The following is a 24956-nucleotide window of genomic DNA, read 5'->3' as shown; positions in this document are numbered from 1 at the left end:
TGGCACTGTGGACTTGCAGACCCCAAGCATAGCCCCAGGTGGCCCAGGCAGGGGGCTCCTGCTGCAGTCAGTTCCTGCCCCGTGGCTGCGGGGTGGGGGGGCGGCACGGGTGGTGATAGAACCTGCCCTCTGCAGTGCTACTACAGGTGCCTCCGGGAATAGGAAGCACCTGGAGAGGACCCTTTGTTCACCTGACCCTCTCTGAGTGCAAATCAGCAATGACACTGAGTTGTGAACCCCAGAAAGCTTTGTTTTTAGGAGGAAAAAAAATTATAAAATGAACATTGGAAGGGGGGAAACCACAGTGCTTGGGAGCTTTTGCTCCCTGACAGAATTTCTGGATGATCTGGGGGTAAGAAGACAAATTACTGGTGGGTCTGCTTATGCTGGGAAAGTATGTTTGTACAAGATGACTTGTTCCGGCTGATGGTTCAAAAGGACGGATAGCTGTTGTGTGCTTAAAGGAAATGCATTAATAGTTTACTAATTTCTAGAGCAGGATATGAGCAAAGGCACAGTACTGAGTAATTCTAGGGCCAATTGCGTAATAACATTAATACCGATAGGATGACATGTTACGATAATAGGTGTCAGACATAAAAACATCCTCTAGACCTACTCTCTGCAAGGCACCTTATTAGGTCCAATCTAATAAATATATATATAAAATAGATCAGTTATTTTTAAATAATTCTGGGGTCAAAAGATAGTATCAACACCTGCGTTATTGGCTTGATTGATGTCATTTTATCACGTACTTGTTCTTACAGGTTTATTCTTGTTCTGTTTGTTTCTTGAGGAATGTTATTTGAATTTATTTTATTGCTAGGTTCATAATCTGTGCTATCACCGAATATATTACATTTTGAGCCCCATCCAATCTTACAGGAGTTTTTGTTTTTAATGAAGGAGCCCACTCCTCAACTCACATGATGATGTTTGTCTTGTCTTGTCTAATATTAAGAAAATATTTCAATGTATAACCTCCACGAAGAGTTGCATCGTCTCCCCTAAAAGATTCCCTGACTGCTCCTTCAATCTCACCTATTTTTTAATACATTTTGCACTATTAGAGTTCATCACCCCATTTAGGGCTTCCAGAGCTCTCCATTGGTTCCAGATTCCTGAGGCTAGGCCATGTCATAGTTCTCTCTGAAATCTCATAGCTCTTAACACACTATCTACTGGTATCTAAAGTATTTCATATTTAAAATAGGTGGCCATGAAACTGACTTTAAATTGTCCTCTCCCAGAGCACAGGGTGGCTCAGTCAGTTAGGCGTCTGCCTCCAGCTCAGGTCATGATCCCGGGGGTCCTGGGATCAAGCCCCATGTCAGGCTCTCTGCTCAGTGCGGAGCCTGCTTCTCCCTCTCCTTCTCCCACTGCTTGTGCTCTCTCTCTCTCTTTCTCTGACAGATAAATAAAATCTTAAAATAAATAAATAAATAAATAAATAAATAAATCAATAAATAAATCAATCATCCTCTCCCCACTGTCAACAAAACCAAAATTCAACTGAGTAAATTGGGAAGATATTATTGATTCTATTCAATGATTCATGAATTGGGCAGCATTTCATCCAGCAGGCAGAATGGAGCTCTGAGGTGCTGTGCAAAATGGAAAACTGTCATAGACAGACGGGACAAGAACAAGGAAGTGACCCCAGACAAAAAAGTGGACTGGTTACTGCAAGGTCACTTTCCTTTAGAGAATGGCAGGAGTCTCTCAGGCAGATGACCTAACACTGATCAGGTGATTCCTAGTTGACTGGTTCAAAATTCCATTTATGGAAAATGCCAGAATTATAATGAAGTCAGGTCTGTATGGTGACACAGAGTTTAGTGTAAGTGACTCTATTTGGGGCCTGTTGTCTTGTTTTTAACACCATGCAAGAAGGGTGAAATTATATTCATAATGTTTATATTTTCTTTTATTTTTTCTTACTGTACAAATACATGCTCGCCATAGAAAATACAGACCAACAGAGAGAAGAGAATGAAAAATTATGTGTAGTCTTACTACATTTATTGTTTAACTATTTCTTGATTCTAAGAGGTCCTTGATTTTAAGACGAACCATTAATTTAATACTAGCTTTACAAGGGTGGGGAAAAAAATTCTCATTATATTGCCCAGATTGCTATGTTTTAAGATGAATCCAAAAGCAAATTACATGGGGAACTACAAATTATAATTAAGAAAGAAATATATATGTAATCAGTTTATTTGGTAATAATCTACTTCTTGTTTAAGCTTTAATTCTTTGAAAATTAGTTATCTTTATATGACATTGTAGCTTCTTTCATTTAGCCAGAATACTAAAAGACCCATAATAGTTGGGAATAACACTGATGGGATGTTAAAAAACATAAACTGAGCTTTAGATCAGCAATTTTTATCAGAATATAACTAGTTTTAAAGTACAATCTGCTAACTTCTACACTATTAATGTGATCTACTGCATAGTAAAAATTACATGACCGTTTTGTGCCTTGACCTACATGATCCCTACAAACTTATTTTACTGATTTTTTTCATTATCACTGATTCATCAGCCTTTTATCATTTAGTCTCCAATATACCAAAACAAGGATGAAGAATAGAAAGGAAATAACGTAAGTCCTGAGCAATTTGATATTTGACAGCTGTATTTCATAAATATTAATTATCTTAAGTGTAAGCTTGCAAAAATCTATTTTAACTCTGAGTACATGTTTGTAATTCCGGGCTTTGTTGAATTTAAAGGATAATTTTTAAACAGAGAGAAGAGGAATAACAATTCATTCTAACAGAAGAGTTTCATTACAGTTAAAAAGTAATACTAAAAAGTTACACTGAAGTGAAACCATACCAAGCCAACGACTCATAAAATATAGTCCATGTGTTTTACCAAGAAGGCGTGTATAATTAGATTTTAAGGGGAAAGTGCAAGAATTTCGTTTTGCTTTTTAGGAAATGAGCCTTCTTTCCTTGCCCGGGACCCATCTAATCAGCATGAATGCATAGGGGTATCTGCGGGGGGGCGGGTAATCTATTTTAACCTTAAGCAAAAGGCACCAGAGTGCTTTCGGCCTGGGCTCAGTTTTGTCTGATAAGTCTAGGCGAATTTCAAAATGTTAGTTCATGGTTTAGCATGAACACAAAAAAGGAAAATCCGTGATGTTGATTATTCTATTTCTCTCTAATTCATACCCCTCGTAGTAAGACAAACTGGCTAATAGGAAGGCACGAAGGGGTATATGACAACATATGTGTCTAATTAAAATGATAAACAGTACAACTGCTCGAGTACAGGGTGGTTAAAAAATTGTGATACAGCCATTGTTTGAAATACATACAATCATTGGAAATAAAGGTTGCAAAGAATTTTTAATTTTAATTTTTTTAAAAGAGATTTTATTTACTTATTTGACAGAGAGAGAGAGATCACACGTAGGCAGAGAGGCAGGCAGAGAGAGAGGAGGAAGCAGGCTCCCCACTGAGCAGAGAGCCCGATGCGGGACTCAATCCCAGGACCCCGAGATCATGACCTGAGCCGAAGACAGCGGCTCAACCCACTGAGCCACCCAGGTGCCCCGAATTTTTAATTTTTAAACACAAAGCTATGTTTATAGTATAGGATCTTCACTGTGTAATATACATGTATACATACGTATTGAAAAAATACACCAAAATATGCAAAGTTGTTTCTATGGGATAAGATTACTTGTAATTTTATATTTTCCCTACATTTTATAAATATTTTTCAATTTTTAAAAAATTTATTTAATTGAAAGAGATCACAAGCAGGCAGAGAGGCAGGCAGAGAGAGAGAGAGGAGGAAGCAGGCTCCCCGCTGAGCAGAGAGCCCGATGCAGGGCTTGATCCCAGGACCCTGGGATCATGACCTGAGCCAAAGGCAGAGGCTCTAACCTACTGAGCCACCCAGGTGCCCCAATATTTTCCCTACATTTAAAATAGTTTGCTAAATTCCTACACAGAGACTAATCGTGGACTTTTTTTTTTAATTGCAAAATTCCATGCACAAATAAAGCACTGTAATTTTTGCTGCTGATTATAAAAACTATAAATAAACAACCAGAAGGGTAGCTTCTCAGAAAACAATAGCTACAATCTATTGAATGAACACTCTCTCTGGGAACTAGTATTAGTTCAAATAACATTCCCAGCCACCCTACAGGCATTATCCCTATTTTCAGGGAAGGAACCTGGCTTAGAACACTGCTACCCATGGCAAAAGGTGCAACCAAGCTTAAAGGGGACTGGCTATCGAGACCCTCCAGTTGGCATTAGAATAACAAAAGAGCAGTCTTCCGGCCATAGGCATGAACAGTGTAGTGTGGTCTGAGTGGCAGGCATGCACCCTGTAGGAATGGTGGGAGGTGTTCCTCTAGGAAAGATATATGGGGTAAAGTTTGCACTGACAAGTGTATGGAGCCAAAGGAAGTAAGGAATTATGAAAGTAGACACCGATAAGGAGATGGAAATAAATGGGATTCACCCTCAGACTGAAGGGCGTGTCCTAGGGTCCAAGATGAGCTAAACATGTGTGTTGGGCAAGGAGACATCACAGTAATGATTTAAGGACAATGCTTCTCTTTGTTTTCTTTGAATATTTCTATAAACCCGCATTTTGTAAGAGGAAATGAAGATGTGTCCTGGGGCGCCTGGGTGGCTCAGCAGGTTAGGTGTCTGCCTTCAGCCCAGGTCACCATCTCCTGATTCTGGGATCGAGCCCCAAATGGGGCTCCCTGCTCAGCAGGGGAGCCTGCTTCTCCCTCTCCTTCTGCCTGCCGCTACACCCTTGCTTGTGATCTCTCAGGCTCTCTGTCAAATAAATAAATAAAATCTTTAAGAGAAAATGAGGAAGAGGTATACTGGCTCCCGAAAGTAAAAAAAAAAAAAAAAAGAAAGAAAGAAAAGAAAAACAAACCTCTCTGCCAAGAATCTGAATTGGGACTAATTTCAATTCCAGCCTTAAAACAGAATGAAGCTCTGGGCTAGAGAGGTGCTAGGAGCTGATGTTGGGTGCTCGCTGTGTGCTGGCTTGTTGTGAGTACCACCCGTGTGATCCAGGGAGCAGCTCCGGGAGGAGTGCTTCTGGTTTGTGGCTTAGAGGTGAGGACAGCTAGGTGCTGAGAAGTAAAGTGCACAGAATCAACAGGTGGAGAAGCTGGGATCAGAACCCAGGCAGTACAGGGCCAGGACTGACAGGAATCTCACCCGAGATTGCTAGAAAAGTCCCCGCTATGGAGAAAGAAACTCGTCTTAAAAATGAGGGAGGGAGGGGAGGCTGGGTGGCTCCCCATCTACCTTCAGCTCAGGTCATAATCCTGGGGTCCTGGGATCGAGCCCTGCATCGGGGAGCCTGCTTCTCCCTCTGCACCTCTCCCTTCCTACTAGAGCTAGCTCTCTCTCTCGCAAAAATAAATAAAATCTTTAAAATAAAATGAGTGAAGGCTTTCCACTTACCCCTTATTTTTCTCTTTAAAATTCTTCTTTTATTCCCAGCACCTTTGCAAGAACATGGGAAAGGTGTTAATCTCCTTAGTCAGACCCTGAAGGCTAACACGGTGCCTTGCATACAGCAGGTACCTAATAAATATTTGCTGGACTAAATTGCAGTGTTTAATTCAGGAGTAAGAAGTGTTAAGATACATAGGAAGGGAGCCAGAAGTTTTCCTTGTTGGCTAGTACTTTTCCCTTCTGTGATACTGGCTTGGAAACAAGTTTAATAGTCCTTTTTCATCCTTGATACACAGCACAAGGACATAACTCAAGATTCAAATAAGGCCTCTTTAAATGGGATTTTCATTGGGCAATAAACACTAATATTTGATGATAATATATCCTTAAGGAGTAAATTCTTTGATTTGGAAGTTCTTATTCACCACAGTCCGTGTGGTGTGTGGGTGACGAGAGCGTCAAGTGTGTAAGTGTCTGGTGTGTGTGTTGAGGGAAGGGAAAGAGGATTGGAGATGCTAAATGAATTCTAGACATGAGGTTCCTTCTTCAGAATCTTTCCAAATTTGATCAGAATCTCATGGTTAATTTATTGGGAAACAACAACAATTCTGCTCACTTTAAATATAATTTAGTGAACAAAGTAGGTGAAGAGAGAACCTTCTCCTTACTTTACAATCCTGACTTTATTTACACTGAATCACAAACCAGTTATTATGCCCTTCTAATCCCTAAATCAACAGAGGTCAACGAGACTCTCCAGTTAGGTCCTGTGAAAAAAAAGAGTGATATGCAAGCAATGTCAAGAAAGCCCAGAGATTTTTCAAGGTGCCTAAGACAGACTCCTTTAAGGCACCCCTCTCTCTACTCCTGCAAATTGAAAATATAAAAATCCAATGAACAGTTTTGCTAATGTGTGGTTGCTCAAATAAACCAGGATGGGCCATCCTCCAGGTGAGGGAAGAGATGTTCACAATGTCATGTCTAAAATACGCTCAGATGGAAAACTCAGAGGGCAGCAAGGAGGGCAGACTGAGAATCTTCTCAATAAAAGAGAATTCTCAACAAGTCAGGAGATTTGGAAATTCACAGTGGTGTGTTCAACATCAGTTAAAGAATCGAATTCAGATAGAAGTATTGATAAACCCTTCAGACACCATTATTAACAAGCCGCAGTAGCGAACCTCTAGTCTGGCTGTGAATGAGCTCAGGCAGGATCCTGGCAGCCCGCCCTGAGCTGTTTCTACTTTCCAACACGGCACTTCACTGTTTCCTGGGAAACGTCGGCAAACCTCCGCCAGCCTCCAGCAGGAGCAGCTCAGGCAGCTCCCGAGGCCAGCATGAGCTCACTTGGACCACGAGGCTCTTTTTAAAATTTATCCTTTTTTGTAACTTAACTTAGGCCATGTCCCTTGCCTGCCCAAAACCCTCTGGTGGCTTCCCAAATCAAAATAAAATCCTGTTACTACTTAACCTATAGAGCCTGACATGAGCCGGGCCCTGAAATCTGACCTCATCTCCTGCCTTTCTTGCCCCCATGGAGGATGCTCCAGTTACCCTGCCTTTCCACAACTGTGCCAAGCAGCTGCCCCACCCCAGGGCTTTTGCACTTGCTGGTGCCACCAATGGATCAGGTGCTCCTCCCAGAAAATCACACACCTCCTTCCCACCAATTCCAGTGCCACCCCTGAACAGCCCATCTAAAATTATACTCTCTAGCTTGTTGCCCTGATTTATTCCTGATTTACTTTTTTTCTTTTTTAAAAAAGCCTTTTTAATGCATTTTTATGTATTTGAGAAATAGGAGGAGTGGGGCAGGGGCAGAGGTAGAGGGAGGAGCAGACTCCCTGCCGATTGAGGAGCCTGACCCGGGGCTCCATACAGGGCTTGATCCCAGGACCCTGAGATCATGACCTGAGCCTAAAGTCAGATGTTTAACCGACTCAGCTACCCAGGCGCCCCTGATTTACTTTCTTTGCAAAACCCTTATCATCTCACACATATACACACCATGGATATTGGTGTCTGTCTCTCCCCTAATACCACATGAGCTCCAATGAAAGCAGAGGCTCTCTGTTTTGTTCACTGAGGTAGCCCCATCATCTGTAATCGTAGGTGGTATACAGTAGGTGCTTCATAAGTATGTGTTGAAGGATGGAGTCTCCATAACCCCATTTTATGTATTTCATTTGAATGCTTAGAAACGCTTTCACTGTAATTCATGCCATTAGCCATCGTCAAGAGTTCATGGTAGGGGTTAAGTCCAGTTCTCCGGGTCCACAGCTTATATGTCCTTGCAAAAACTCCCAGCACACCTGCATTTTGTTAAGGGAGGAGGGCAGGTGCTGGGGAGTCAGGCTGACTTTGGTTGGCTTTTAACTCTGCCCCTTGCAAGGAACTCAGGCAAGATTGCAACTCCTGAAACCCTGTCTGTAAAATGGGCCTAATAGCAATAACTTCTTAAAGCACTTGTAAGGATTGAACAAGGCAATAATAATAGTAACAGTAACCATTAATTGAGCACATACCATGTGCCAGAGAGCAGACCGTGCATCTGACTTGCTTCATGTTGTCCTGTCTTCACAACAACCACGTGGTGTGGAGTTTACAGATGAGAAAACAAACTGAAATTCAGATGAAAGTTAATGTGTAAGTTTCTTCTCACTGCTGTAACAAATTACCCTAAGTTTATTGTCTGAAAGCAATGCAAATTTATGATCGCACGGTTCTGGAGGTTGGGAGTCTGATGTGGGTCTCACTAGGCTAAAATCTGGGTTTCTGCAGGGCTGTGTGCTCCTTCTGGAGACCCAAGGGGAGAAATCTGTTCCTTTACCTCTTCCAGCTTCTGGAGGCCGCCTGTATCCACCTGTTCATGGCCCTTCTCTCCACCTTCAAAGCCAACGATGTAACATCTTCAGTCTCTCTTTGAGTCTGACTCTCCTGCTTCCTCTTCCCCTTATAAGGACTGTTATAATTACACTGGGCTCACTTGGATACGCTGGGATAATGTCCCTATCTCAAAACCCTTAACTTAATCATATCTGTGAAATCCCTTCATATATTCTGGACATTAGGGTGTGAACAGGTTAGGGAAGCCATGATTCCATGTACCAGTTACAAAGCAGCAGATCTGAATCCCAGCTGATTTCTTGACCCTCACCCTAATGCAGTACATAGCAAGGTCTTTAGTATTTATCAAAACTTTTTCCTTTGCTGTAATGAAGGGAAAATGGGAAGATTGGGGCCCAGATTTGGGTTTTTGTACAGGACATGAAACAGGAAGGTTTGCCCCCTTCTGCCCAGCTCCCCTGAGATGTAGGATGCCAAAGACTTCACTCTAGTCATTTTCTCTTAAAAATAATCAGTCTCACCTCGTCCTCAAGCATATTATTGACTTTCAAGAAACCACAGACATTTGATAAAAGTAGGTTGCAAAGTGGAAATGAAAGCCTTACATGAAGACAGGCTGAACCCACCTCATGGGGATGAGGGGCCCAGGCAGTTCAGGGAAACCTGGAGCCAGGATGCCCCACAGTAAGAGGGCAGGGGAAGAAGAGCCTATTGACACCCCACAGGTGCTGGGCCAGCCAGGGGGGACCGAGCTCAGCGTGCTCCAGAGAGGCACACCCCGCCCATGACACAGATGACCTAGGACAGGAAGGGAGGTGGCCCAGGTCTCAACAACAAGGACTGTGGAAATGTCAGCAAGCAGCAGCGCACCAGGAGGCAAAGGGACGGAGCTGGTGAGACCACGTGTCAGCCACACAAGGAAATCATGGGCCAGCCCCCAAGTAGTGCTGGTGGCCTCTGATAGTTTCCACCTCTCAGGGTCTGGAGGATAGCTGGCAGGCAGGTCCATGGCCCCGAAAATGAGACAGTTCAGGACACAGCCCTACTCCACCGGGGAAGCAAGGATGCAAGGTGGAAGCCTTCTGTGGGTAAAAGAAGCAGCAGCATTGTAGGAGGAGACTGGATGTTGGGAACGGATGGCAGTTTGGGGAGGTAGCCACAGCTCAGCAAGACTCCCAAATCTATGGTCGTTGAACTATGTACAGACCTCACCTCAGGGGGCACAGGACTGTCCTTAAAACATACTGCATATTCCCTCCTTCCGCTTGAGGCCGGCTCAGGGGCTGCGATGGTAGGAAGGGCTCAGGGCCTCCAGGTAGGCAGGACTGAGGAGAATGCCGCAAACACACTTCCACATGACAGGTCATGACCACCATGATCTTGAACTTTAGAAGCAGGTACCCATTTGTATTATTCTGACACTTTAAATACACTTAAAGTTTACATCACAAGTTAGAAATCAGTGGTGAATAAACACATAGACTCTATGGTTTTGTGACATAATAATAATAATATAAATTATCCATCTTGGGCTGACCGTAGAAATTATGGTCCAAACTGGGCCACCTGAAAGGGAAAGAAAGTGCTTTTACTGAGCACACCAGGTCAACAGCTCTAACAGAGATCCAGCCTCTGAACCCCAGGCTTCAGTCACATGCACCGAGGTCCCTGTGGGAGCTGCCTTAGCTGGAAACATAACCCTGTAGAGGGATTATTCAATGTAGAGAAGCTTCCTGAAACCTCAGACATTTTTATTCCTTTCACCGGGAAGATAAGAAATCCCAAAGTGGGATTTCTTATAAGGTACTAGGATGTGGCCTAGATACAGGTCACTGAGTTAAAGTCATATGTGTTTTTTCTTTTCTTATTTTTTTAAAGAGAGAGACACAGCGAGAGAGGGCACACAAGCAGTGAGAGTGGGAGAGGGAGAAGCAAGCTCCCTGCTGAGCAGGGAGCCCCACACCTGTGGAGATCAGATCCCAAGACCCTGGATCTTCACCTGAGCCGAAGGCAGATGCTTAATGACTGAGCCACCCATGCACCCCAGTCACAGGTGCTTCTTTCTTCCAGAGATGATGAGCATTTGAGAGCCCCAGACCCCACCTTGGAGCTTGACTTCCCTTTGTGACATTTTCCTAAAATGGGTGCCTGTCTTCTCTGTTGTCACTCCCCAAGTTCATATGAGAACCATGAGTGCACAAGAAATTCTCCCTTGCCTGAGTGTGCTCTAAATGCAAGTTGTCCAAATGAGGGTCCGTTTCATAATTTCATAGTGAGCCATGATACCTTTGTAATGGATTGAGACCTGCATATTCCTAACAATGACATAACGTTGACGAGATTTAAAAAGAAAGAAAAAAGCAAAAGAAAAAGAATCATCTCACATCATGAGGATAAGAATTATTTCACGGCACACTTTGTCATTTGTGGTTAGGACTTACAAATGCACTTCCTAGTGTGGGTTGCTATCAAAGCCTTAGAGATTCACTGCTGTAAACCATATTTGCAGAATTTCCTTTCTCTTAAACCCTCGCAGTGCCCAGGGCACCTCCTTTCCTCCTACCAGCCTCTCAGACGTCCTTCTCTCTCTGCAGATCGCTACATAATCCCCTTATGCTAGAACCAATGAAATGGTTACCTACCAGATCAGTTGTACTAATACTGTGAGTCCTTGTGAAATAAAAGAAAAATGAGCTCAGGGCGCCTGGGTGGCTCAGCAGGTTAAGCATCTGAATCTTGATTTCGGCTCAGGTCATGATCTCAGGGTCATGAGATTGAGCCCTGCACTGGGCTCCACGCCCCCCACCCACATCTGTGTCTAAGTGAGGAAGTGCAGATTGTTCGTGTAGTGTGGTCAAATCCACCTCCCTTCCCTGCCACAGAATATGTAAGACAAATCACAGCCTGAGGACCTGGCCCCTTCTGCCTTGTTTCAGGGTCTCTGCAGCAGGCCCTGGGCTTCCAGCCTAGTCCTGTAATTTGGCGGAAGAGCTGGGGGGTGGGTGAGTGGTTAGCCCCACATCAAAGGCTGCTTTTCATGACTGCTGCCTAAAGAAAGGGGGAAGAGGGGATGTTGGTGCAGAGCAGAAGGAAACCACTCTAGGCAGGATGTCTGGAAGGAGAGATAAAGCAAATTGCGAAGGTATTTTAATAGACGTGCTGTTTCCATTCTCTGCCATATGTTTTTCATTCTGTTTTTGGTTACTTTTGACTTGAATTATGGGACTCTCTCTTGGTTAAGGTAATCTAGATGCAGTTGCTTTCATACATCAATGTGAATACTGACTTTTTTGGGCGAGACTGAGGAAGATGTTAAGTGGCCAAGACAGAAAACATGTTGCCTTGAAATGTTTTCTGTTCCCTCTTCCTTATGGGAGTGGAGAATGTCTGTTTCCAAGAGTCCAGAACACCATGCATCTGTTATGAAAAGGCAGCGCGAAGCATAAAATGGTGTGGCCATTTTACTGCCCAGGAGGGAGCAGACAGAGGGACAGGACGTCAGATAACCAGTCTTCCTGCTACAGAATGGGGTGGATTTATCTGAGCTCGGCAGCAAGGATTTCCTCTTTGTACCACAATCTCTATTCCTCTAACCCACAGATAATTATACTGGAAAAAAGCTATTGTGAGAGGTTATGAAAATTGCTCTGGAAATCTTCAAGTGGCATCTAATAAACTGAAAGTTAGACAACCATTTCCAATCATTCAGAAGCTGCCCCCAGGCCTTTCGCTGGAGCTGTGTTGCTCCGTTGGCCCTTCTCAACATCTGGGTACCACCGGCTACCTCCATGCTGTGGTAGAATACAGAAGCATCCTTCCTCTGTGGGCAGAGATCAGAGAGAGAAGGGGAGGGGAAGTCCCGGGCTTGGGTCTGGCCCAGGGCAAAACTTCACCTTCTCCCCAATTTGTGTCAGCCTACAGCGGGACTCCGCGGGCTTCCCAGGTCATCCAAGCAGCAGGAAAAGTCAAGAAGAAAGAGAAAAAGATCAGTGCCCCAACACTGTTGACTGAACCTTATTCTGGTTTCCTAGTTGTCTGGGAAGCATGGTGTCTATTGAGTGAGAAAAATCAGAATGAAGAAGAGTCCTTTTGCAATGGTTTTGGTATTTGGCCCTGGTGACAGATCTAGACAATTGTTTTCTCAACCAATCAATCAGTCCATCAAGCAAAGAGGACACAAACAGCAACCTAAAGATGTCATTTGGTGTCAATATCACACTGCAATCTGTATTTCATTTCATTGAGATTTCTTTCATCTGGGCCATTAGGTTGTCAAAGATAAGTCACATCTGTCAGGACAAAAAAATAATCATCATATTTTACTAGTCCTGATGTTTTTAAGTGGCTTGTGGTTCAGTTTCTAGATTCATGTCTAATCTAGAGTTACAATCCTGTAATAAAAAAAAAAAGAAGTAAATCAAACCATGAGGAAACTATAAATAAAAAAAAAATCATGCTTGTTCTTAATATGCGACCCATTGTTCCCATAACAGTTTTACTCTCTTGGTAGTTTTATGTTATCTAGAAGCACCTGTGCTCCATCTGCACTGGGCCCCAGCAATCCCCGAGCATGTGGCCATACATACCATTCATCTCTACACCCCACTGGCCAACAACCTGGGGAAAGCCAGGAATTAGCTATAGTTCAGAGGACTCCGTGTTATTCTTGCCAGCGACATGGGGGTCTGAAAAAGCCCAAGGAAGGAAGCAAGCAAGTCATACACGTGAGCATACCAACACGACTTTAAGCCAAGAAGACAGCCATTTCTTGCTATCGCCTCTCCTTTTCGATCCTGCTGGGCCTGGCTCACTGCTGGGCCGACCTGGGGCTAGGGACATTGCTCTCGTGCTGGGAGGAATAGCACTGTTGTTCCGCGCTGGGGCAGGTCTTCTGGCTAACACACTCACTCAGCAACAGGGCTCTAGGAGAAGCAGCAAGCCAATGGTAACAAGAAGATGGAGTGCCTAACTCTGGTCCAAATATAAAAATAGTGTGGTGAGGAAACAGACATGTATTTTCCATTAAATCAAAGAAACAAATCTGGAAAATTAGATCCTAGCACGTTCAAGTCCTTCTGGCAGGGACTCTGGTTTATGAGGCCAGCACAGAGCCGAGCCTTCTGCATGGTAGATATGCATCATATCCAGGGTGCCTGGGTGGCTCAGTTGGTTAAGCTCAGGTCATGATCCAAGGGTTCGATCCAAGGGTTCGAGTCCCACGTCGGGCTCCCTGTTCACTGGGGAGTCTGCTTTTCCCTCTCACTTTCCTTCTGTGCTCTCTTTCTCTCTCTCAAATAAATATATAAAATCTTAAAAAAAAAAAAAAGTAGCATATCCACATAATGAGGCATGGATATACTTGCCTGCTGCTCAGATGTATTGGCTTTCTTTGAAGTTGCCGTGACCGTTCTCACCCAGGAGCCCCCATCCAATGACCAGGCACGCTGGCCTCCTCCTTCTTAAGGCCCCGCCTGTAACCTCAAGGAGAGCAGACCACCACCAAAAAGCCCCAGATCACCAGCACCAAATCAAATTTATGAGGACCCTGTCCGAGGCACTCCATGTGAAGCTGGCCATTGTTCCAAGCTGCTAACAAGCTAGTTAACTCTGGGACAGGGAGACTACATGGATTCTCACTTGAGAGATCAGTGGAGCCCACACCATGTGGATTGTTATAGCCAGAATCTACAACTGTCCCATGATTGTGGCCACCACTAGCTCTGCACCACTCCAAGAACCCCATTCTTGGGGCTCCGCAGCTGGGTGGCTCAGGAGCTCTGGGAGAGACATGCCTTCCCCTTTTCTCCCAAACTCTGCCACTCTAGCTCCTCCTCAGCCATCCTGCTTTCTGCCCAAGTCCCTCAGATTCTTCCTCATGTGACTATTAGTTATAAGCAATTTGCTCCTATTATTAGTAGAGGTGTTACCCATTGAATTATGTCCCTCCAGAATTCATTGTCAATGTTCCAATCCCTGTACCGTCAATGTGACCTTGTTTGGAAATACCTTTGTTGCAGATGTGATTAGATAAACTAGGGGTAGGCCCTAACTCAGTAGGACTGGTGTCCCTATTTTTTCAAAAAGGCATATTTGGACACACAAACACATACACACAGAATGCCACGTGAGCACGAAGACAGAAATTAAGGCAATGTGTCTACAAAGCATAGAACACCAAAGATTACCAGCAAAGCACCAGAAGGCAGGGGAGAGGCAAGAGATAGATTCTCCTTTGGAACTCTCAGAAGGACCCCACCCTGCCAGCACCTTGGTCCTGGGCTTCCAATCTCTAGAACCCTGAGACACTAAGTTTCAGCCAGGTGTGCAGCTCAACGTGCTCCATGCATCAGCCTAACTACAATGAACAGATAACAGGGTCTAGTTTTATGGACCCAGTTCTCTTGATAGCTGCAGCTCTGACCTACCTGATCACCAGGTCCTATTGTTCTCTTGGTTCTTGCTGGTGGTGTTGAACCCAGGGGTCCCTAGGGCTTATTTTCCGTCGGAAGAAATTAGGTAGCTTCCGTCAAGGGGGTGTATCTCCTGCTTTCAGGAAGAAAACGGATCTGAGCATTCTTTTTGCATCTGCTCTTTTCCAAGTGCCTTTGGCTTAAAATAATCCTTATGCTAAAGTGGTATATTATGAGTGATTTATTCAGCCACCCTTCAGACATTAGGTCTAATCATGAGATGGGCCACCCTTATTCTTACCCTGAAATCTATGTATTTTGGCCAGTGGTGAGGAAGCAGCACGTACTGAAAGCTGGTTCAAAGCATACATTTTACCCACAGGACAACCTCGCAGACTTGCAAGGTGTTTGCTCCCACCCGGGGTCAAAATTGAATCTTTACACGTGAGATGATGTTCACCATCAATTATCATCAGGGAGACACAAGTCAAACCCCCCCAGTGAGATATCACCTCACCCCTGTGAGAACGGCTACTATAAAAAAGTTAAAACATAAATGTTGGCGAGGATGTGGAGAAAAAGGAACCTCTGTGCATGGATGGTGGGAATGCAGACTGGTGCAGCCACTGTGTGAAACAGTATGGAGGTTCCTCAAAGAATTCAGAATAGAGCTACCCTACGATCTAGTAATTCTACCTCTGGGTATTTATCTGAAGCAAACAGAAACACTAATTCAAAAAGATCGATGCACACCCATGCTTATTGCAAGATTATTTACAATAGTCAAGATACAGAAACAACCTAAGGGGCCACTGATGGATGGATGGATAAAAAACTATGGTCTATATGCACAACAGAATATCATTCAGCCATAGGAAAGAAGGAAGCCTTGCCATTTGCAACAACATGGATGGACCTTCAGGGCATTTTACTAAGTGAAGTAAATCAGAGAAGGACAAATATCATATGATCTCTCTTATATGTGGAATCTAAATATATATATTTATTATGCTGCATATTTATTTTTATTTTTATATATTGTATTATTTATATATTTTACATATATCTAACTCTATCTATCTATCTATTAAGCTTATAGACACAGAGAATATACTGGTGCTTGTCAGAGGTGGGGAGTAAAAGAAATAGGTGAATTGCTTTGGGTTTTTTTTTTTCCTAGTTTAAATAAATAGAATTTAAAAATCTTTTTGCATTTGGCTTTGTGTACAATAAATATATACCAGTACAGCCTTCAGGTTTAATATATGCAATATAACATCCCTTGAACTACAGTTGTATCACAGAAAATTAAAAGCTGGAGGCTACTGGGCACTTAGGAAGTTATGGTCAGCAGCATTTAGCTTAGTTGTTAACTTCTAGAGTATTTCCAGGGAGACTGGGTGTTCTTTTTTCCTTTAAAAAGCAAGTGGAGGGGGGCGCCTGGGTGGCTCAGTGGGTTAAAGCCTTTGCCTTCGGCTCAGGTCGTGATCCCAGGGTCCTGGGATCGAGCCCCATATCGGGCTCTCTGCTCAGCAGGGAGCCTGCTTCCTCCTCTCTCTCTCTGCCTGCCTCTCTGCTTACTTGTGATCTCTCTCTGTCAAATAAACAAATAAAATCTTAAAAAAAAATAAATAAAACGCAAGTGGAAATTTTGGGGCGCCTGGGTGGCTCAGTGGGTTAAAGCCTCTGCCTTTGGCCTGGGTGATTCCAGGGTCCTGGGATCGAGCCCCGAATTGGGCTCTCTGCTCGGCAGGGAGCCTGGTTCCTCCTCTCTCTCTGCCTGTCTCTCTGCCTACTTGTAATCTCTGTCTGTCAAATAAATAAATAAAATCTTTAAAAAAAAAAAAGCAAGTGGAAATTTTTTAGAAAGAGTGGAAAGTTTCCTTCTTCTGACAAGGTTTAAAAAAACAGATTTTATGCTTCTTGATCTTGGAAAATTTCTGTCCATTTTTGCAAAGGGTGAAGCAAGAGGGAGAACCTGGAGAGAAAGGGCACAAGAGGTTTTGCCTTTCACCTTTGAGAGTTTGTTTATTGTGCTAGTTAAAAAGGAGAGACTCAGAGGAGGCGCTGTGAGTGTTCAAAGACTGCTAAGAGCGAAATGACTTACTCAGGAGACAGCGGGATGAAAGCCAGAGGACAGGCAGGACCTCAGTCAAATGTGTTCTTGATCTGAATGCTGGCCACACCATTGAGTCCGACTTTGGGGACATTAGTTAGCCTCTGGGCCTTAGTTTCCTCACCTGTGAAACCCACCTATGTTGTTACCTTTAGTCCCATCAGACTTTTTAACACGGACATCTCCACATTCTAAAAGGCCATTGACTCTACTAAAACTTGGCTTTCTTGTCACTCCGTGAAAATGGTTTTCCAAAGCCACCAACAGCCTCCATATCGCCTTGTCAAGAGGATCCTCAGCAGTCCCTAACTAATTCAACGCTATTGGCCTTCCTCCTAAAAATACTTCGGCGTTCAACATACCTACCTTCTCCCTGTCCCTCCCCCACCCCACCTTCCTGAGAGCCTTTCTCAGTCTTTACAGACTTCCTCTTCTGCCTGCCACTTAAACCTGAGAGGCTGCAGGAACTTGATTTTTAACCCACTCCCCACAATCCTCAAACCCTCTTGGGTGACATACTCATTCTACTTTGCTTGTTGATTGTTTGTTCACAATGACCTTTTGGCTGATGGTTCTTATGTCCATATCTACAGTTCTCACCTTCCTCCTTGGATCTCATGTCCATACACATTTTAAAAAAGCTCTTTGTATGGCTGCCCCCAGAGAGCCTCAGTTTTAGTAGGTCAAAACAGAATTCATCAAATTTGACTTTTTCTATTTTCCTGGAGATAATGGTAGCTACGTTAGGAGGCTGAAATTATCTTGGGCTCATCTTCTGTCACTAATCATCTATATCAATGTCTGCTGCTTTGACGTCTTTAAAATATTCTTGAAACTGAGACTGTCTCCCCATTCCTACTACCTAAGACTGTCTCCCCATTCCTACTACTACCACCCTGCCTTCTTCTAACAAGACCAGCACAGCAGCCCGTAGTCCTAGGTTGGGTTTCCTAGGAGCAGAGTCTGGGAAGAAGTGGGGAAATGGGACAGGGAAGAGGAAGAAGGTAGAGAAGGACAAGGTTTCAGATCGGTGCCAGCCTCAGCCTGGCCCCACAGAGGCACTCTTGAGTACAGATTCTGCCTTGGGTTTGACCCAACTTAAGGAAGGGACCTGGGTTTTCCCATTCCCTCACCATACAATTGTTGCCAAGGACACACTGGGAGGAGTAAAGGGCCCCGGTAGCCCAAGGGTAGTCCACACAGAAACAGTAAAAGGGATCCAAAGGGATCCAAAGAGACCCAGCATGGTCTAGGCAGAATACTGACACCATCACCTTATGCCACCTAAATGAACCAGTGGCAGATTTATAGACTTTAACAAAATTTATCTATCAAAATCAAAGAACTGGCCAGGTCAGTCTCCCACTTAAACCCTTTCAGTGACTTCTAATCTCTTAGCAGCCATCTCTGGAAACTGGCTTACATCACCATCCTAGTATCAGAATCAGACAAGAAGAGGGTGTCTGTGTTAAAATACAGCATGGTCTCCTGAAGATTCATGCTGCACACCAGCTCATTAAAGCCTCTGAAAAGTCCTGCAGTACAGAAACCCATTCACTTGTTCAGCCAGGGAATTACTAGTCCTATCTGACCTTGACTTGAATGTTTGCTATGTGTCTCGTGGGAAGTACCTCTTACACACCTCCGTCCGCAGACCTGGGTGGGAAGTGTAGGTCTATAGGGTAAACTTCCTCAGCATAACTCATAAGTCTCTCCATGGGCCGGCCTCACCTCCTCTTAGCCTCACCACTGACTCCGGTAACGCCGAAATGTGTCCTAATTCTTGACATATACCTCAACATGTCACAGGGGCCTCTGTGTCCCATTTGTGCTATACTACTGAGGTTTCTATCAAAGCTCAGGTCTACTGAGACCTCTTCCAGGAAGACTTCCTAAGACCCTGAACCAGGCAGGGTTGTCCAGAGAAACTGAACCAGATTATGGAGGCCGAGAAGTCCCAAGATTGGTAGGGTGAGTAGGCAAACTAGACTCTTAGGAGAGCTGATGTTTCATTCTGAGTCCTAAAGCAGGGGGAAAAAAAAAAAAACCCTGAAGAAAAAATTCTCTCTTCCTCTGCGAAGAGTCAGCCTTTCTGTTCTATGTAGGCCTTCAACTGATTAGATGGGATCCACCCCACTAGGGATGACAATCTGCTTTACTCAGCCTACTGACTCACATGTCAATCTCATCCAAAAACACCCTTACAAAAATGCCCAGAATAATGTTTGACCAACTATCTGGGACCCCGTGGCCCAGTTGACTTGACCCATGAAGTTAACCATCACAGATCTAAGGGCATTTCTTGCGTTCCCATCACTTTCAACACCTACAAATTCTCTATCTTCTTTTTTTTTTTTTTTTAACTATCCTCACCATTTCCAAGTGTACAGTTCCATAGTGTTCAATATGTTAAATGTATTCACATTGCAACAGATCTCCTGGACATTTCATCTTGTAAAACTGAAACTCTATACCCATTCGACAATAACTCCTCAGTCTCTTTTCCATCTGCTTGCAGCCCTGGCAACAACAAGAATTTTTTTTCGTTTTGTCTATGTATTGAATGACTCAAAGAACCTCATGTAAGTGAGATTATTCAGCATTTGTCTGGCTTCTTTCACGTAGCTTTAATGTCTTCAAAGTTCATCCATGTCATCGAAGGTTTCCTCCTTTCTCCTCCTTTAAGACTGAATAATATTCAACCTTAACGTCTCCTCCTTTAAGGCTGAGTAATATTCCATTGTGTGCATACAGCAGACACCAGATCCTGTTTCTCCATTCATCCATTGATGGACACGCAGCTGCTTCCACATTCTAACTGCTGTGAACCATGCTGCTGTAAACACATACACGTAGACATGCCTTCGTGATATGGCTTTTAACTCTTGGATATATACCCAGAATTGAGATACACTTTCCATAGCTCAACTCAGACCAGATCTTACTGGAATCTCATCTTGACCTAGCTGGCTCACTTCCTTCTGGTCACACTGGACTTTAAGCTTTGGAAAGGAGGGGCTGAGCTGGAATCCTGCTGGCAGCATGAGGGTGAATCACTCAGCAAAAAACAATTTCCTGCCCAGGAGTTTCCTTGTGCCCCCCCCCCCCATCTGATTTCTCTGAGGCGGAACGACATCATGAGTTTTCCATATTAGAATAGTCCCACATTCCAGGATCATTCACAAAGTCTCCATGTCAAAGACTGGAATTCTGGGTGAGCTGGGAGAAAGGATTCTTACTAAAACCATGAGGGAGAGACAGGGGCTATTAAGATGTGCTTGGAAAGAATTGGGGAAAAAAAAAAAGGATGTTGCCCCTTACGCTTTGTTTTCTTTAAAAGTTGCTCTAAGTGGGACAGCATTGGTCTTTGATAATTCTCTTTCCAAAGTTATAATGTTTTTATTTTTAAAAGTTACGTCTTAGGACTTTAACTCAAAGACACTCAAAGACACTACTAGGAAATTATGCTGATGGCCTCTAATTTGGTCTACAGTTTAGGACACAAAGGGAGGCGGTTGGCCTTAATTTTAGGATCAGTTGCAGTGAGCAAAATGAGAATGAATGAGTCTGAACATCTAAAGGGATGATGGCAATATGCACACCTGTGCTCATGTGGGTCCATTTGTAATTCTTCCATTGACATTCATATGACTGTTCCCCCACCCCCCCCACCACCCCGCTTTCAATTTCATGAGGATTTCATCAACAAGACCCAGGGTCGGGGCCAAAATGGTGGACATTTTATAAATGATGAAATGGAATTTGGGAGCCTGAGGATAAAAATCTCCTTTGCATAACTGCGACAGCTTACCTGAGGTTGGTTTCCTCTGCAAAGTGCCACTTCCCGAAAGAACGAGGCTTGCTTCTATTGTGTAAACTTTAAATGCTTGAAACTGTGACGAATGCCTCCTGTGTCTGGCTGTGTAGCATGGTGTGTTTCTAGCCCATTGAATGACTCCCTTCACTGCTCCTCTCCTGAGGGCTTCAGCCTTCCCTTCGTCCTGTGGAGATCCCTCTGGTTGCCAGTATACCAGAAGCGCAAGCCCATACAAGAAGACACACACACCGTAAACCTCGCTCTTCTTACCTGTGCCAAGAAATCCTTGGTCTGAATAAGATAATCTAGCATGTCGGGCTTAGACACCAACTTCAGCTAGCAGTGTCCTAATAGGTGACATGTTCCCCAGAGATGCACAGTTGGAATAGACTTTGAAAGGCATCGCCCTCAGAAATCCACGAGCCAGTGGCTACCATCTTTTGAAGGACCAGACCCACCAGTCACACTCACAGGCTGTGTGGCCCCTGGTCTATCTGGGGTTATTTCCCTCATCGGCACACATGTCCATTATTGTCAGGACCATGAAAGGAGGCCGACAGGCAGGGCTTCTAGAAGGTCGAGGAGTTGCCAGGGTTTAAAACCCCTCAGGTCTCCTTCCAGGGGAAAAGCTGTTTCTGTTTGGGAGACAAAACTCTGATGCTACCCTCCCACTTCCCTGTGTCCTAACCTTGCCGAGAGCATTCATCTCTGGGCTCTGCCCCCCAAAGTGCACATGCAGCTCCAAGCCCCGCCTGGGGGTCCCCACCCCAGCCTGGTAACCAGGCCAAGGATCCTGGCGTTCCTCATCCTCTGGAATGTCCCTTCATTCTGGTTAACTTGGCCTCAGGCCCTTGTGGTCGGAATGAGGCAGGAGTTGGCTTGTTGTCCTGGCAGAGACATGGTGGGGGGCGGGGGAGAGGTTGAGGCTCCTGCTGAGCTGTGGCTTTTGGCTTTCTTACCTGCTCCCAGGGAAGAGTGAGCTGCTCCCTAGGCGGCTCCGGGCCACCAGGGGAGTCCACGACCGACCAGAGGCAGCTCCTGGGGGACTCTGCTCTCACCCCTCAGCCTCCCCTTCCTGGGACCAAGAGCCTCAATAGGCATTTAAACTATAACATCTAATTATCTACCGTACATTATAAATCGGACTTTCTAGGGTAGTGGCTCAAATGGTAACTTTTGCTAGTCCAAACACAACGACTTGAACAAGTCTTGAACAAACTGTGCAATTTCCCATTAGCTCAAAGGCTGACCTACGAAGCCTCCCCTGCCCTTCCCTGCTTTGCTCCCTCCCTGGGCTTGTAGTGCCGTAGCCTCCCTCTGAAAGGCCGAAGCTAAGTGTACAGCTAGCTCATGAGGATAGTTTGGGGGTAACCTCAGCTTCTTCCTCTGAAACCATTCCTGTCTTCCAGGGATTACTAGCCTGAGCGTTATTTGCCCACATGAATTAACCAGCCAAGTGCCCGTCCCTTGCCTATTTCCCTGGTGGAAGGAAGCCTGCTTTCACTGTCTATTTCTTCTCTCACTCACTTCTCTGTTTTCTTAAGGACAGTGTCCTTTTGTTCTCACTGGGACTGTTCCTCCCCCCTTTGCAGCCTCTTGTCTCTGTCCCAAAGCTTCTTTGCAGAGACATTCTCTTCCTGTGAGCCACAGCCCCCTCTCTGCCTCTTTGGCCCTTGGGGAGGTGCCCCCCCCGGGGGCTGCCGCAGAGTCTCCTCGCCTCCCCATACCATGTGGGGTGCAAAGCCCCCTAAACCACGTCTCCTCCTAGAGTCTGAGACAGAAAGAAAAGAGTCTTCCGAAGTCTGTATATCTAAATCCACGCCCACCTCGCTTTCCTACACACACAAAAATGCCACCATATCAGCCATCAAAAACAAAAGACAGAAAGAAAAGAAAACATTTGTTGTAACAGTGATAACGAAGGATAGCTCCTCTGAACTCTGCATTCCAGAATCTGGGATGTCAAGTTGACATTCATTAACTATCAGCCCGATTAGTTCTGCTCAAGCAAGGACTCTGTCCTCCCTCTGCTCGAGCATGCCCCTTGCAAGGGAGCAAGAAAGACCCATCCAAAGGAAAGGAGTCCTCACGCCAAGCCCACTGGGCCATGTGAAAGGGTGCTTCTCCCAAGTGAAAGCATGATTCTGCAAGAACAGGATGCTGGTCCCCATCTCGGCCCAGAGGGGGGATGTCCCCTCTTACCGCTCAATGATGTGCACGTCAAAACTAGGACCGCATAACTTGGAAAGCTGCATAGTTGTCTCTGGAAGTGCGGGTGGCCAGAGTGAAGGCAAGTACAAGCTTGTGAATCTGGTCTACCTTCGGGAAGGATGATCTCTTGACAATATGAGTGAATGAGGGAAATAGACTAGTTTTTCTTTCAGAGTGACTCCACCATAGAACAGCTATGGCTCCAAAGGGATGAGCTGTGGGTTCCTACGTGGGCTCATCTCTGCAGCCTGCGGATCTAGGGCCTGCTTTGAGGGGTGAGGATACCCCTCTCAAAAGCTACAGCAGAGCTGTTATCCCTAAAGAGGCTCCCACAATGGGACCCGCCTTGACAAATGGCCCGCCAGACACACTCACGCAGCTGCAGAGACAGAGCCCTCACCAGCTTCCCTGAGAGACAGAATCTTTGTTTTGTATGCTCCCTTTGGGGTAGACAGACTGTCTTAAAGCATTTCGTAGCGAGTCAGACATGCCTCAGCCATATTTAAGACATGAATTCATTACATTTGGTTGCTGAAAACGAAGGCCATGGTTTCCGTTGGCATCACCACTTCTAGGTTGCCCTTTGGTGAGCTGCGTTCTGCAGGCTTGAGGAGAGCACAGGCAGGGGATGGCAGGGGCAGACCCAGAGCAGCAGCCTGCTTCTCAGGGAGAGCTAGGCCCTCAGAGGCAGAGGCGCTACCGCAAGAAGGTCGCCAGGGAGACTCCAGCTAATGTCTGGCTCCCATCTCCCGCTGCCCTGCCCGAGAGGACAGACCCTCCACTTTGCTTTTTTTTTTTTTTTTAAGATTGTATTCGTTTATTTGTCAGAGATAGAGAGATTGAGAGAGAAAGAGAGAGAGTGATCGGACAAGCACAGGGAGCAGCAGGAAGAAGGAGAAGCATGCTCCTTACTAAGCAAGGAGCCCTATGTGGGACTCAATCCCAGGACCCTGGGATCATGACCTGAGCCAAAGCCAGACACTTAGACCAACTGAGCTACCCAGACGTCCCCCTCCACTGAGCTTTAGTGTAAGTTGCTTGCAAGTCGGATCTCGGTGCAAAGCCCAGATAACAGAACTGCCCAAAAGGGCAATAGGGTTGATTTGTTTGGTTCAAGTAGGCCCACATGAGCCCTTGTATGGCAGCCCTATATTGGTTTGGGCATTTTCAGGTTACCTGAATTGAATCCAGTGAATACTGATGGAGTTGCAGAGAATACAGAAATGGATGTGTCCATCCTGGCCCAGAACAGGCTCCCACTCTTTCCTTTGTTGTTATGAACAAGGGAAAGGTGAGACATATGGAATAATCAAAAACAAGGCTAGGGAAGGGTACTCACGCAGCTTTCCCAAGGGAGACGCTTTGTCTGTGTTTCAGGAGTTCATGGGACAGAACAGAGTATGGAAAGCCATCTTTGCTCAGAGGGGGAGGCAGAGCAGGTGGGAGCCAAGAGACTGGGTGGGAAGGGGTCTGAAGGCTCTCCCGACTTAGGTGGGAAGCCCCTGTTGTCCTGACTTCATGACTTTCCAAACATACTCTTCAAAACAGAAAACCTCCAAGCATTTCCTTCCTCTGCTTTCAGCCTGACCTGGGAACTCAAGGGACCCGTGACAATGTAGGGAAATAGGCATGCCACACAGATAGGGTGGGAGACAGAACCAGGTCCCTAACATGCTAACAAGGTCAGGGAGCCATGTTGTGGTAAGGCCATCGGCAAGAGGAAAGCGTAGTTTCAGATTATTGATAGTTGATATGAAAGCAGAGAAAGACAGGAGGAAGGCAGGATGGAAGAAAGAAGGAAAGAGAGAGAGAATGGGAGAGAAGGAGGGAGAGAGAAAGGAAGGCGGCAGGCAGGCAAGAAGGGAAAGGAAGAGGCATTTACTGAGTTTAAGGACAGCTAATGAACAATTTGGGTTTCTGACAATGATTTGCCCCTGGAGCCCCTCCATCCCTGCAGGAGGCAATGACTAATCTGGAACAGTTACAGAGTCATTCCTCAGCATCTCTAACTGTGCAGAAGTTCCAAAAATATGTGCGGTTAGGATGGTCTACAATTTGAAAAGATTCTTCGGGGGGCAAAGAGTATTGTG

At 45.0% G+C, this 24956-nt stretch overlaps 1 protein-coding gene across 1 annotated transcript in view; it reads left to right on the top strand.

Annotated features, from left to right (window-relative positions):
- FHL2 (four and a half LIM domains 2) overlaps positions 1 to 24956 on the top strand; it is a 68068-nt gene that overhangs the window by 198 nt on the left and 42914 nt on the right.

The sequence above is a fragment of the Lutra lutra genome, chromosome 9 (assembly GCF_902655055.1).
Source record: "Lutra lutra chromosome 9, mLutLut1.2, whole genome shotgun sequence".
Classification (NCBI taxonomy): domain Eukaryota; kingdom Metazoa; phylum Chordata; class Mammalia; order Carnivora; family Mustelidae; genus Lutra; species Lutra lutra.
This window is presented reverse-complemented; position numbering and strand designations above follow the sequence as displayed.